This window comes from Carassius gibelio, chromosome B22 (genome assembly GCF_023724105.1).
Source record: "Carassius gibelio isolate Cgi1373 ecotype wild population from Czech Republic chromosome B22, carGib1.2-hapl.c, whole genome shotgun sequence".
Lineage (NCBI taxonomy): Eukaryota > Metazoa > Chordata > Actinopteri > Cypriniformes > Cyprinidae > Carassius > Carassius gibelio.
The window spans coordinates 4,664,150-4,678,545 of NC_068417.1; the positions used below are offsets into that span (position 1 = coordinate 4,664,150).

At 36.8% G+C, this 14,396-nt stretch overlaps 1 protein-coding gene across 1 annotated transcript in view; it reads left to right on the forward strand.

Moving 5' to 3' along the window:
* The window catches only part of LOC127987694 (uncharacterized), a 2,462,016-nt gene that overhangs the window by 203,819 nt on the left and 2,243,801 nt on the right, over positions 1-14,396 (forward strand). The window lies entirely within an intron of this gene.

The following is a 14,396-nucleotide window of genomic DNA, read 5'->3' on the forward strand; positions in this document are numbered from 1 at the left end:
AGTTCGATGTCTCGCCATGGGAATAAAAGATGTTATAACTCAGGCATAAAATGTCCGATCTTGCCCAAACTTCACTTGTGTGATAAGGGTTCTGGCCTAAACAGATCTAAAGGCCAATATTCCATCGAGTGTGGCAAAATGGCTCGGTAGCACCACCTATACACTTTTAACGGAGTGCGTATACACTTTAAACGGAGTGCGCCTCAAGCTATGTTTCACGTACATGTACAAAAATCGGTACACACATGTAACACACCAATATCTACAAAAAAGTCTCTTGGTACGAAATCAGAATCCCAACAGGAAGTCAGTTATTTAGAATTATCTCTGCAAAATTAGTGTTGTTTTGGCCATTTTCAGGGGTTGGACTTTAACAAACTCCTCCTAGAGGTTTATTCAGATCAACACCAAACTTGTTCATTGTAATCTAAAGCCTTTTGCTATCTTAAATTGCGAAGATGTTGAGGTTTCCTTAAAGGGCGTGTCCATGGCGGCCTGACAAATTTCGATGTTTCGCCATGAAATAGGATGTTGTTGTAACTCAGGCATAAAATGTCCAATCCTCCCCTTACATCTGAAGGCCAATATTCAACTATAATGATAGCGCCACCTGCTGGCAACAGGAAGATTGGCACAAATATGGAATAAACATTGATATATTCTACTTATATTTATGAGTTTAAACGCATATTTCTCACCGTTCACCTATTAACTAAAGCCACTCGCTGCCGGTGAGCCCGGGTGCGAGGGCCCGTTCATCGCTGCTTGCAGCTTTAATTAGGGCCCGAGCCAATGGGCGCAGGGCCCTATTGTTCCCCTAAGGATTATTAGGGCTCAAGCCCGAAGGGGCGAAGAGCCCTATTGTTCCCCTAAGGATTATTATTATTATTATTATTATTATTATTATTATTATTATTATTATTATTATTTTATTTTTTTTAAACCTTCCGGGCATTTTTGGGGGCCTTAACATGCTCAAAAACTCTTGAAAATTGGCACACACATTGGAATCTGCGGCCATCAGGACGCCACAGAGACTGGGACCTGGGCGTGGCACAGAGGCTCTACAGCGCCCCCTGGAACACCTTCAGAAATCTTGAACCATAGCTCACACACGCTTGCATGTATTTATATGAAACTCAGTACACTTACAGATCTCATTGAGCTGAACAACTTTCGCACTCTAAAAGGGCGTGAAGGAGGCACTCTATAGCGCCACCTTTTGTCAAAAGTGGGGGGGTTAGTTTTAGCTACAGACACCAAACTTGGTACATAAATTGTTCTAATCAAGTCGGACAACTTTCTAATTCACAGTCATAAGCTACGATCAACAGGAAGTCGGCTATTTTGATTTGAATGTGTATTTTTGAGATTTTACAGTGAATTAATGCATACTCCTCACAGGGGAAGTACACTATACACACCAAACTTTGTCAACATGAAGAAAAAATATTGAGGAACTTAAATTGCAAACGGATTTTGGTCAGCTTTAACGGTTTTGTCGTGGTGATTTTTTGAAATGACAGTAAAAAGGGAAACATTAATTGTCTTGTATGTTTAAATTGCAGCTTCCAAACACTTCAAAGCATTTTTTCATACAAAGATCAAATCATTCTGAGGAAATATGCATAGTTTCTTGACTTTACAACACTGTATGGATAACAGAAAATTAAAAAACTGTCAGACTTCTCAACTGACATGATCTCACTCTGGCCACTCTGTCTGTGTGAGGAAAGGGAGGGGGAGAGGGAGGGGGAGTGTGAGGGGGTTGGTGACTGTGAATGATTGGTGACTGACAGTGTGTGTGGATTGTAGGGAGGGGCTGTCTGGCAGAGAGAGAGAGAGAGAGAAAGAGAGAGAGACCTAATCATTCTTTAATAATCAGGAAAAAAAATCTGTATTTTAAATTGTTATTGTTTTTGTTGTTGCTAATGGTGGTGTTTTTTCCTTTCATTGCAGGTTAAGAAATCTCTTAGGCCTTATCCTTTTCTGACAGATTTAGGGATTTAAAAACATCCTAAGAATCCTTATTTGTGCTGCAAATAATAATTTCAAACTCATTTGATGCTGACCTATGACAACCTGTGATGTGACATGACATTTATTAATCTCATGGATGTAACAGTAAAACTCTTCAACTGACAGATAAAGCTGCAATGCAAGCAAAACTATTTCACAAATGCTTATAGGTCATTAAAATCATTACAAAACACTAATAAATTATTTAAGGATTTGGTAACACTGTAAAATAATGTCTAATTTGTTAAGATTAGTAAATGCATTGGTAACACTTTATAATAACTGCACTCATTAGCTAAGCATTAGTAAATAGTTCATGATTATAAAGCCTTTTCCCTTAATAATAGTCATTATTAAGCAGTAATACACAGAGGTGTCAAGTAACGAAGTACAAATACTTCGTTACTGTACTTAAGTAGAAATTTGGGGTATCTATACTTTACTTGAGTGATTATTTTTCAGCCGACTTTTTACTTCTACTCCTTACATTTTCAGGCAAGTATCTGTACTTTCTACTCCTTACATTTTAAAAATAGCTTCGTTACTGCTGTTTCATTTCGGCTTGTTTACATTCCGGCTTGTCATCATTAATAAAAAAAAAAAAAAAAAAAAAACCTATCCAGATAAATCGCGCCATCCGGATGGAGTGAATTTGATTGTGGTTGGATGAGAAGTATAAACATATACCATTCCGACACCCTATTGGTTTGTAGGCGATCCATCGCACCTGCATGTGACACAAATCACATCACAGTCCAGCCAGGACATAGACAGTTTTGGGTTCGTTTATCAAAAAATATATTTCTTAAAAGTAGGGTTGGGTATGGAAACGGTATCCGATCGCCTCAGAGTCAGTCCGCTTAAATTTCACATGAAACCAGCGTCAGACCGTCTCCTCCCGTCTTTCAGCGCGCTCTTCAATCCGCAGAGGCGCAGACCGCGAACGGAGCAGCGCATGCGCACTTAAACAAACAGAGGACACAAGGTGTGTGTTTATCGATAGATTGTTAAAAATATCCATATCTGTGCAGTTCTTTGTCATAAATACAGTTTACAAAAGGTCACGAGGTAGCAGTCGGTTTCTCATCTGTAAAGTTTTCGCTCATTACACCACAGCCGTTTCCTCCAGCGAAAATCTAGCCCTTAGCACATATGAACGAACACATCCTTTAATTACACTTACTTAAATATACTTAATTTAATCATACGGACTTTATACATACACTACTGTGCAAAAGTCTTAGACACTTTAGTATTTTCACTTAAAAGAATGGTGTTCGGACAGTTATTTATATATTTTGCTGTAGTGTGTCAGTATAAAATATCAGTTTACATTTCCAAACATTAATTTTGCCGTTGTCAGACTGCTTGTGCATTCAAAATCGCACTAGATTATTATTAAAATTAATGGCAAACTGATATTTCCAACTGACACACTACAGCAAAAGATATAAATAACTGGCTTAAAACCCTTTTTGGGGAGAAAATACTCATTTTTTCATAAGACTTTTGCAGTACTGTATTTTAAAAACGACATTGTTGCTACTTTATAAAGAATGACCATACAGTAATTCACAGAACTGATTTAAGACAGTGACAGACAGCACTCATCTTAACTAAATATCAGAGTGAGTGACAGAGATACAGTAGAAACATTATGTGTGGTTTTGTATTAAATAATGACCCAGATTGTGAAATACATTTATTAGGCTTAGATTAAGGGAAGCACAACTTGCACAACAAGCTATGGATTTATTTAAAATATTTGTAATGTTCTTTAAAGTTATCCATAGTTTTTTTGTGGTTCTTTTTTTTAAAGTATCGGTTCAGGCACCGTTTAGGAGCCGGTACCGTTTTAAAAGTATTGAAAAGGCACTGGACCCTACTTAAAACGTATTATTTCTCACTGGCTCATTTACCAAATGAGTGCTTTTTCTTCGTCCTCCACAAATTAAGCTACTGTAGGTAGTTTGGTAGCGAGACGTTTGAATAATTTAGCGTTTTCGATTGACGATGCGATTGACAAAGTTGTGATAAGTAGGCTATACCAACTTTGTAACTCGTTCCCCCCCGAACACTGGACATAGCAGATGTATGTACCAAATACAAGAAGCTATCAATCAAGAAAGTATCAGGATTATGATTTCTTTTTCAGTTTGTTTTTGATTAATCACTTGGATTAATCATTCATTTTGACAGCACTATAATGTTTACTTTAAATAGACAACCATACAAGTGTAATTGTTACTAAGCCTGCACCAATGTTCTTGTCCATTGCCCTCGCAGATTCCTGCAGCTAATCATGGATGTACATAAACATTCCATTAAAAGTTATTGATGACAAGCCTCTGAAGTTTGACTTTTTGCACCATAACAATACTTATTGGCAACTAGTCATCATATCTCTAGTCCTTTAATGTATTTGCATTGTACTAAAGTGCGTTCATTTTAAATGGGCATATATGCGGCTGAGGAAGACCTGAAGGTCGAAACGTTGCTTGATTAAATTCCTCTGGAGCAGTAGTTTTCAGTGTTCAGACTTCACTTCTTTATTTGTCTATATCATTCAGTTGTCTTGCACCTGTGTCCTAATTGGATGTTTGGGATGTGCACTCCATTTTTGTATTTTCATATATGCGGCTGAAACAGGAAGCCTAGTGCATCCCAAATTTTTCAACATGAACATTTTAATATAACATTATAGTCATTATGGCCTATGGCCTTTAGAAAAATGTTTTTTGAGGAGGTGGGGTAGTACACAATAGGCCCCTGTGCCACGGCCTAAGCTTTTGTTCTTAATGGCATTTTTTCCCCCTTACATTACTTTTACTTTTATACTTTAAGTAGTTTTTTAAACCAGTACTTTTACACTTTTACTTGAGTAAAAAGCTTGAGTTGATACTTCAACTTCTACAAAAGTCTTTTTAAACCCTAGTATCTATACTTCTACTTGAGTAATGAATGCCAGTACTTTTGACACCACTGGTAATACATCTATAAATAAATTGTTCTTGGTTTAAAAGCACATATATTACAAAATAGATTAAAGTCTCAGTTGTCTTATTAAATAAATGAATAAACAAAACCCAGTTTGATTCAGAATTCAGAAATATTTATTTCAAGATGCAATAAAAGGAAACTGTACACTTGAATAGCTTTTGAGCGATTCTTGAAGGATTAGCATCACCTTCTCTTGTACGATGGTTTGAGGAATATATCTTCCAGATAGTACTGCCGCTCCCAATATGCAGAGTATGCAGTCTTCGTAGGGCACCAACTCCCAGAGGGGGCACCATCCCAGTTGCTCAAAAAAAATGTTCTCCCATCTGTGCTCGCGACCGCTCACACCTCATGTTTGCGGCTGAATGTTCGTAATTGATGGATAGACATCTATGCCTGGGTATAGGACATCAGCAATCCGGCACAGAGAAAAGAAAACTAAAGAAAAAAAAACAGGCATAAAGTTGTCTTGACATTGGACATTCGAGAGTCTCAAATTTAGGGCCGGTCTCTAAAGTTACATGTGATATTTTTATACACTTTTCTAACGTCAGTAGCATTTGAAGAGAATGACTTACAGTCATAAAAACAACTGTAATTTTTCATCTAGGTGACAGCTATAATGCACAATTAATTTGAATGTTTGATATTTATTACAACAAACTGTAAGTCATATGTAAATTATGCTACTTTTTCACATGGGCTCATATGCAAATTTGAAGCTCAATAGCATTTGAGAAGAAATACTTGCAGTCACAAAACAATTGTAATGTGTTCATATAGGTGTCAGCTACAATGCACACCTTATACATTTTTTATAAATATAAAAATAAAGTGTTACTAAAGTTATATATATATTGTTCTGTGTATGTGATTTCAAAGTCTAGATTGGTCGGATTAACCCTTTAACTGCCGCATCCCTTAAAACTTGATTGTCAGAGGGTTACTGTAAATGCTTATGCCCGCTGGGCACAGTTTTCCCGATGCCACCGGGGTGGCATTGCACTGATGGCTTGAGCCCGACATCGCTGCTTGCAGCTATATTTAGGGACCGAGCCAATGGGCGCAGGGCCCTATTGTTCCCCTAAGGATTATTCTTCTTATTAGGGCTCAAGCCTGGAGGGCGAGAGCCCTATTGTTTTCCTTAGGATTATTTTTTATTATTATTATTATTATTTTTTTTTTCTAACGTTACGGGGGCTTTTGGGGTCCTTAACATGCTCGAAAACTCTTGAAAATTGGCACACAGATTGGAACCTGCGGCCATTAGGGTCGGGCAGAGACTGATACACGGGCGTGGCACAGGGGCTCTACAGCGCCCCCTGGAATACTGAGGGCCATATATCACACATACTTGCACGTAGACACATGAAACTCGGTACACATGTAGATCTCATTAAACCAAACAACTTTCGTACTGCATGTCATAGGCTCCGCCCAACAGGAAGTTGGCTATTTAGGGTTTATTATTCATATTTTTGGTCAAAGTTGTGGGGGTTTTTGGGGTCCCTAACATACTCAAAAACTCTTGAAAATTTGCACACACTTTGGAATCTGTGCCCTTTAGGAGCCTGCAGAGGCTGGGACCCGGGCGTGGCACAGGGGCTCTACGGCGCCCCCTGGAACACAGTCATAAATGTTGATGTATAGCTCACACATACTTGCACATATTCATATGAAACTCAGTACACATATAGATCTCATTGTGCCAAACAATTTTCGTATTGCATGTCATTGGGCTCCGCCCAACAGGAAGTCAGCTATTTAGAGTTATGTAAAAAGCGCATGCTCTGGAATTTGATATACTTGTCATAGGTTTTTTACTCGTTTACCACCAAACTCGGTCAACATGATCTCAAGACATTGGGGATGAAAAATTGCCAGGGGATTTTTGATATCTCGAACGGTTTGCTCGTGGCGAGGCGTTGAAATTATGGCGAGAATTGAGAAACAGGAAGTGTCTAATACCATCCACATACATTTCCTGATTTCAATCAAACTTCATCAGATTATTCATTGTATGATGTCGATCACATATATGTGACTATTAGGAGTCAAAGTTATAGCGCCACCAACTGGCAGCAGGAAGTGTGTCATTTTCAAAATGCTTGGAATTCAGCATCTTATTTTTACTCGATTTGCTTCAAACTTCATCAGAATAATGTTAAAACACAGCCGATATAAATCTGCTGGGGGGATATTGATATCTAAAAATATTGTTGCCGTGGCAACATGTCAAACTGGAATACTTCTCAGGTGATTTTGAGGCATATAACATGCTTAGAATTTCATCAAACTCAGAACACATGTCAGTATTAGTGACAGCTAGACACTGGCAAAAGTTCATAAGAGGGTGTGGAAGAGGCACTCTATAGCGCCACCTTTTGTCAAAAGTGGGGGGGTTAGTTTTAGCTACAAACACCAAACTCAGTACAAAAATTGTTCTTTTTAAGACGGACAACTTTCTAATTCACAGTCATCAGCTACGACCAACAGGAAGTTGGCTATTTTGATTTGAATGTGGATTTTTTTTTACATTTAGCTGTGAATTAATGCATACTGCTCAGAGGAGAGTAACACTATACACACCAAACTTTGTCTACATGTTGAAAAAACATTGAGGAACTTAAATTGTGAATGGGTTTTGGATAGCTTGGATGGTTTAGTGGTGGTGATTTTTTTAAATGACAGTAAAAATGGAATTATTAATTTTCCTGCATTTTTAAATTCCAAACACTTCAAAACCTTTTTTCATACAGAAAAAAAGTCATTCTGAGGAAATATGCATAGTTTCATGACTTTACAACACTGTATGGATAACAGAAAATTAAAAAACTGTCAGACATCTGATCTCACTCTATCCCCCTGTTTGAGTGTGTGTGCTTAGACTACCATTGTCTGAGAGAAATAGCGCCCCTACAGGTGCAATTCCCGCAAAAAAAAGGGAGGAGACTCTCTTTTATTTTCACTTTTAAATCGGTTAAAATACAAATAAATACTTGGATTTAATTCACACTGACAAGCTAAACCAACATATATGATTATTACCATGTCAGGGCTCATTAATAATTGATGTGTGGTCAGTGATACGTGAGAAACACGAGAGATGAATCACTGCTCTGAGCAGGAGCGTGTGGAATGGTGAGCTCAGAAAAAACGAGTTTATTCTTGTTTTATAGCTATTAAAAATAAAGTATTGCAGCGATATCACACAATTCACCAATTACAACACACCAAGAGCTAAATTCAGATGTTTTTGAACTGTTTGTGTGAAAACGAAATATTCGCGGCTGCCTATCTGAAATCACCGCCTCCGACCAGCGTGTACAGTGTCACTAGTTCAAAACAAACTAATTTGTTCTTTTTAAGAGCTTTTTCAAATAAAATATTGCCATAAATGCACACAATACATCCATTATAACACAGCAAGCTAAATGCAGGTGTTTGTGACCCGTTTAAGTGTGCAAGACTATTTGAAAGCGCGACTGGCAGAATAACGTATCTCTCGAGCTGCAGGGTTCTGCCTTTCGTCGTACGAACGAACACATCACGGACAAGATTATTTCAAAATACATAATAGCTTGGCTAATATAAACGAAAACAGCCACGTGAACATAAACTTTTGAGAAATAAATCTGAAGTGGATCTACTCGGTTTGAATATTAAGTGACCGCATTTACCTGCTTCTGTCTTCAATTTTAATCTATATATGTAAAAAAGGAAACTCATTCGTCTTGGCTGCTTTTTTTTAATGTCTGTGCGTATTTATTTATTTACTTTTTTATACATTTTGTATAATTTCATAGTTTATGTATTATAATTATAAAAACATAAATACATTTAGCCACTTACATAGAAATATCTTAGGCCTTATCCTTTTCTGACAGTTTTAGGGATTTTTAAAAATCCTAAAAAACCTTATTTGTGCTGCAAATAATAATTTCAAACTCATTTGATACTGACCTATGACATCCTGTGACATGATATTTGTTTGAATTTACATAATCTCATGGATGTAACAGTAAATCTGTTCAGCTCACAGATCAAGATCAAGCTGTAATGCAAGCAGAACTTTCACAAATGCTTATAGGTCAATAAAATCATTATGAAAAAAAAACGTATAAATCATTTAAGGATTTGATAACACTGTAAAATAATGTCTAATTTGTTAACATTAGTAAATGCATTGGTAACACTTTATAATAACTGCACTCATTAGTAAATAGTCAGTTTATGCTTTATAAAGCCTTGTTTTAACACTAATAGTCAATACTAAGCAGTTTATAAATACAGCTATAAATAGCTATATAGCTATATATATATATATATAGTAGGAGACACGTTGGGGATGGTAAAGGTTTTGTCCACTTGGTGGTGCTGTGGTTATGTTTAATTATATAAATATATATATATATATATATATATATATATATATATATATATATATATATATATATATATATATATATATATATATGAAATTTGAACATGCACAATTATACAAAAATCACTTTTTAAAAACTACAACAAAAAATTTGTTTGTACTACAACAAGCATTTTCCGGGATTTGTGATATCACAAATATTGACGAATGGGATGTGAATTGGTTGAGCTGCACTAAAAAAAGGCAACGAGTGTGAAATACACGTAGTTGACCATGAAGACTGGAAGAGAAAAAAATAACTATGAAGGAACTTTTCCTTTACTGATAAAATGAGCCAAAAAAGACATTTCACTCAGACTGAAAAAAAAAAAAAATTATTAGATCCTCATGAGAAATATTCAAAATTAGATCACTACAGTAATTACAAAGTAAAGACATGACCACTGGACAGCAAAATGCTTACTGGGTCAGAAGGGTCAGAAAGAAAAAAAAACAGATGGAGAAGAACAGAAACACCTAAATTGCAAAAGAATTAAAGTTAAGAATTAGGTGTGACACTATAATGGAGCATTTAGTCTAGAGTGCCACTATTTTCCAGAACTGCAACTTTCCTGGACTCTCAGAATTACAATGTGTCAGGTTCTGAGAGATGTAAAAGATTCCAAAAAAAAAAGGACTTAATTAGAATAACATGATGTACTGTGGAATACTATATATTAAGAATTTATATATTGGCTTTATGAACGGAATATTTTGAGTGATTCTTGAAGGACTAGCATCCCCTCCTCTTGAACGACGGTTTGAGGAATATATCTTCCAGATAGTACCGCGACTCCCTATATGCAGAGTATGCAGTCTTCATAGGGCACCAACTTCCAGAGGGGACACCATCCCAGTTGCTAAAAAAAAAAAAAAACATTCACCATTCTCCCATCCGCGCTCGCGATCACTCGCACCTCATGTTTGCGGCTAAATTTTTGAATTTTGGATGGACATCAGCCCGGGTAAAGGACATAAGCAATCAGGCACAGAGAAAAGTAAATTAGAGAAAGTAAAAAAAAAAAAAAAAAAAAAAAAAAAAAAAAAAAAACAGGCATAAATTTGGCTTGACATTGGACATTCGAGAGTCTCAAATTTAGGGACCGTCTCTAAAGTTATATGTGATCTTGTTATACACTTTTCTAACATCAGTAGCATTTGAAGAGTATGACTTACAGTCATAAAAACAACTGTAATTGTTCATCTACGTGACAGCTATAATGCACAATAAAATTAAATGTTTGATGTTTATTAAAACAAACTGTAAGTCATATGTAAATTATGCTACTTTTTCACATGGACTCAAAAGCAAATTTGAAGCTCAATAGCATTTGAGGAGAAAGACTTGCAGTCATAAAACAATTTTAATGTGTTAATTTAGGTGTCAGCTACAATGCACACCTTATACATTTATATATATATTAAAATAAAGTGTTACTAAAGTTATATATATTGTTCTGTGTATGTGATTTCAAAGTCTAGATGGGTCGGATTAACCCTTTAACTGCCGTATCCCTTAAAACTTGATTGCCAGAGGGTTACTGTAAATGCTTATGCCCGCTGGGCACAGTTTTCCTGATGCCACCGGGGTGGCGTTGCACTGACGGCTTGAGCCCGCCATCGCTGCTTGCAGCTATATTTATTTTTATTTTTTATGAACCTTCTGGGGGTTTTTGGGGGCCTTAACATACTCAAAAACTCTTGAAAATTGGCACACACATTGGAACCTGCGGCCATCAGGACGCCACAGAGGCTGGGACCCGGGCGTGGCACAGGGGCTCTACAGCGCCCCCTGGAACACAGTCAGAAACCTTAAACCATAGCTCACACACACTTGCATGTATTTATATGAAACTCAGTACACTTATAGATCTCATTGAGCTGAACAACTTTTGCGCTCTATGTCATAGGCTCCGCCCAACAGGAAGTCAGCTATTCAGGGCTGTTTAAAAAAAGCATGCTCTGGAATTTGAAATACTCCTCTGAGGACTTTCAACCGTTTGCTTCGAAACTCGGTGAACATGAGCTCAAGACATTGGGGATGAAAAATTGCGAGGGGATTTTTGATATCTCGAAGGGTTTGCCCGTGGCGTGGCGTTGAATGTAGGGCAAAAAATTAGAAACAGGAAATGCCTAATAACATCCACATACATTACCTGAGTTTGATCAAACTTCATCGGTTTGTTCGAAGTATGATACCGATCGTATACATGTGACTATTAAGAGTCAACGTTATAGCGCCACCAACTGGCAGCAGGAAATTGAGTCATTTTCAAAATGCTTTGAATTCAGCATCTTATTTTTACTCGATTTGCTTCAAACTTCATCAGAATAATGACAAAACATGGCCGATGTAAACCTGTTGTGGGAATATTGATATCTTATATATTGTTGCCATGGCAACGTGTCAAACGTGAATATTCTGTTATGGTGATTTTGAGGCAGATAACAACCTCAGATTTACATGAAACTCAAAACACATATCAGTATTATTGATAGCTAGACAATGGAAAAAGCTTTTACAAGGGCGTGGAAGAGGCACTCTATAGCGCCACCTTTTGTCAAAAGTGGGGGGGTTAGTTTTAGCTACAGACACCAAACTCGGTACGTATATTGTTCTTATCAAGATGGACAACTTTCTAATTCACAGTTATCAGCTATGACCAAGAGGAAGTCGGCTATTTTGATTTGAATATGGATTTTTGAAAAAAAATTTAGCTGTGATTTAATCCATACTCCTCAGAGGAAAAGTTCACTATACTCACCAAACTTTATCTACATGTTGCAAAAACATTGAGGAACTTAAATTGCAAACGGATTTTGGTTAGCTTGAACGGTTTTGTCGTGGTGATTTTTTTAAATGACAGTCAAAAAAGGAATCATTAACTGTCTTGTATTTTTAAATTGCAGCTTCCAAACACTTAAAAGCATTTTCTCATACAGAGATCAAATCATTCTGAGGAAATATGCATAGTTTCATGACTTTACGACACTGTATGATTAAAAGAAAATTAAAAAACTGTCAGACATCTCATCTCACTCTGTCCCTCTGTTTGAGGAACGTATGTGTGCTGACTGAGTGTGTGTGTGTGTGTGTGTGAGTGTGAGTGGGGGATGGGCATGAGCTGAGTGGCAGACAGACAGGGAGAGAGAGAGGGACTTAAACATCTCTTTAATCACCAGAAAAAAAAATATTATTTTAAATTGTTTTTGTTGTTGTTGTTGTTGCTAATTGTGCTGTTTTCATTACAGCTTAAGAAATATCTTAGGCCTTATCCTTTTCTGACAGTTTCAGTGATTTAAAAAAAATTCTAAAAATACTCATTTGTGCTGCAAATAATAATTTTAGTCCCACTTTATATTAGGTGGCCTTAACTACTATGTACTTACATAAAAAATAAGTACAATGTACTTATTGTGTTCATATTGTATTTTAAAACACTTTTGCTGCTATTGAGGTGGGATAGGGGTAAGGTTAGGGAGAGGGTTGGAGGTATGGGTAAGTTTAAGGGTGGGTTAAGGTGTAAAGTATGGGTCAACAGTGTATTTATAAATGCAATTACAGAAATTAAATACAGATGTAATTACATGTAGTTTTTGTACAATGTAAAAACATGTATGTACACAATAAGTACATTGTACTAAATTATTAATTAAAATGTAAGTACATAGTAGTTAAGGCCACTTAATATAAAGTGGGTCCATAATTTCAAACTCATTTGATACTGACCTCTGACACCCTGTGATTGACATTAATCTGAATTTATATAATCTCATGGATGTAACAGTAAAACTGTTCAGCTCACAGATGACGACCAAGCTGTGATGCAAGCAGAACTATTTCACAAATGCTTATAGGTCAATAAATTTATAACAAAACACTTTTAATTACTTAAGGATTTGGTAACAAATTAAAATAATGTCTCATTTTTTAACATTAGTAAATGCATTGGTAGATACCTACAAAATACCTACCACAAAGTCTCTTGGTAGGAAATCCGAATCCCAACAGGAAGTCGGTTATTTAGAATTTTCTCTGCAAAATTGGCGTTGTTTTTGCCATTTTCAGGGGATGTACTTTAACAAACTCCTCCTGGAGATTTATTCAGATCACCACCAAACTTGGTCAGTTAAATCTAAAGGCCTTTGCGATGTTAAATTGCGAAGATCTTGAGGTTTCGTTAAAGGGCGTGTCCATGGCGACCTGACAGATTTAGATGTTTCGCCATGAAAAAGGAAGTTGCTGTAACTCAGACATACAATGTCCAATCTGCCCCAAACTTCACATGTTAGATAAGACTTCTGCCCTTAAGAGAGCTACATGCCCATATTCAGTTATAGTCATAGCGCCACCTGCTGGCAACAGGAAGTGAAATGTTTTACGCTGCGACAAACTACTCCTAGAAATCTTTTGACATTAATGTATTTTTTGTGGTCAGTCTAATCTTAAGGCCTGAGCAATGTTAAATTGTGGAGATCTTGAGTTTTTGTTAAAGGGCGTGTCCATGGCGCCATGACAAAATTTGACGTCTCGCCACAGCAAGAGAAGTTGTTGTAACTGAGGCATAAAATGTTCAATCTTCCCCAAACTTCACATGTTCGATAAGAGTCCTGCCCTGAACACATCTGAAGGCCAATATTCCATTATAATGATAGCGCCACCTGCTGGCAACAGGAAGATTGGCACATATATGGAATAAACATTGATATATTCTACTTATATTTATGAGTTTAAATGCATATTTCTCACCGTTCACCTATTAACTAAAGCCACTCGCTGCCGGTGAGCCCGGGTGCGAGGGCCCGTTCATCGCTGCTTGCAGCTTTAATTAGGGCTCAAGCCCGAAGGGGCGAAGAGCCCTATTGTTCTTCTAAGGATTATTCTTATTATTTTTTTTATTTTTTATTAAACCTTCCGGGGGTTTTTAGGGGCCTTAACATGCTCAAAAACTCT